The sequence below is a fragment of the Pipra filicauda genome, unplaced genomic scaffold, assembly GCF_003945595.2.
Source record: "Pipra filicauda isolate LSUMZ 115617 unplaced genomic scaffold, ASM394559v2 scaffold636_size198112_pilon, whole genome shotgun sequence".
NCBI classification, from domain to species: Eukaryota; Metazoa; Chordata; class Aves; order Passeriformes; family Pipridae; genus Pipra; species Pipra filicauda.
The window spans coordinates 40,460-42,618 of NW_024104794.1; positions in this window are offsets into that span (position 1 = coordinate 40,460).

Sequence of the window (2,159 nt, forward strand, 5' to 3'; positions counted from 1 at the left end):
GCTAAATTTGCACCCTGAGATATAACAGGAAGACAACAATGCAGCCCTACTGTGCATACCAGACATGTTCAACATTCACCTATCAGATCAAGCCTTCAGGGAATGGTGACCCATTTCTTTCTAATTCCTGGATCCCGGTGTGGCTTGAAAAGGTATTAAATTCTTTGCTACTTACATGAGGAGACTTTTGACATGAACAGAAGCAGAAAGCAATCGGATAGTGAGGTTTAGGTGCCTCCAGGCAAATACAGTTACTGAGCAGCCTCTGTCAGTCTTCCTTTTGGACACGTTTGTCTGTGCTCACCTATGCCTTTTTTAGATGTTTTAGACAGTTTTTAAAAAAATGTTTTTCTTGTCTTGTTTGAAGTAGAGAATATTAACTAATATTTTAGTTGCCATATCAACATGAATGATTTCTGAGAAAAAAATAAAGAGCTGACATTTTTACACTATCAAGATGCACTTGAAATTAAAATGTAACAACTGAAAATACAGAGGAAAATGAATATTCATTTTATTCTTTACTTCTCACATGTCCACATCATTAGGGTTAGCTATGCACCAATTTCAACAGTGAGCGAAGACTGCCATCTTCTGACTTCCACAGTACAGCTGCACAACTGAATATACATATCTGTCCTACTCCTGTTTATCACAGTGTTTCCAACTGGAAAAACCCTCAGTCACATTTTGATCCTGTTGACTGAAATACTGTGACCCAGTGAGGGTCTTGCACTCACAGTGCGCTGCTCCTCCTCTGAAAGAGAAACATTTTCCTGTGACGAGTAAAACATTCACTCACCTGTTTTCTTGCAGAGCTCTCTCCTTCATAAATTTGTCATCTCATTCACACTTCCAAAGGAATATTTTCAATTGCCATTAGTTAATTATTCAGTTGACTATTTTCTTGGTAACTTCCAGACTAAATAGTTAATGCTATGACAACACAGGGCACATATGTACTGTGGAAGTCTACTTCCCATTGGAAGCCAGTAGTATCCCAGCAACTAATGTTAGTACCTGTAGAATTCCTACCCAAAAATTTCAGCTATCTGGCCTGTGAACCTGGAAGTAAATATCAGGCAATTAATCAAATGCCTCAAGCTGATCACTGAATTAAAGCAATACTATAGAAAGTCTGCAGCAAATGGAACAGATGAACAGATGTATGTGCATACATTCTGCCCAATTTCCACACATTTGTTACTCAAACAACAGACTGAGATAAATGCAAAGGCCTCTTTTAGCAGAAGGAAAGTAAAACTAGCAAACACCTAACCACAGTTGTTTACCGCAGCTTTTATTCAGACTTAAGCCCCTGCCATGCTGCTGACAGAAAGTACAGACAGATGAGGAACTCGAGGTGTGAGAGCTCTGTCTTTGAAGACCATCATATCCAGATATCACACATGGAAGTGCAGCCTCTCATAGCAAGCATTTGGTGGACCTACCCCTGGCACAAAGGCCAGCTGGTATATACTCAGTATATAATCATGTTCTCCTCTGATGAGGACACTGATAATCCAGCAGGATTCCCTGCTGAGAAGAAAGCCTTTTGGCTACCAAAGCAAATCTAATGTTTAGATCATTTTCAATCTGACCTACAGCATCTGCATCCTCAATGTGTATCCTGCTGTACAGCACAGTTAGCACGGCAGATTCAGAATCCTACAGCCAGATCAAATTCAATGCTTCACAGTTTGATCAGTAGTTTTGAAGAGTAAAAGAGTGGAATGTAAACTGATTTGGGTGAAGAAAGCAGACACTTGTAATTGCTCTATTACTTCCATCCTTATTTTAAGGAAAATTGTTCTTCGTATTCTCTTTCATGACTCTCAGAGTGTTTTTATCTCTTTTAAATAATCCAGTACTTTCAACCCTTTCGTGAGGTAAAACCTACTACTTAGAAATACTTTATGTCATATTATACAAGCTCACCTTTTCCATTAATTCTTTTCTGTGCTAATCCAAGATTTAATCAAAGGTAGGAGTGACTAGATGTGAATGTTTCCATGTGTTTGTGGAAGAATAGATAAATATCCTTCATGCAAAGCATTCAGTCATCCAAAAAAGTCCCACTGATCAGCCATTAAAAGTAGGGTTCACCCCTCCCTCCTCTATTCCTTTCCCAGCTTTTTGATGTCACTGGTTCAACCATG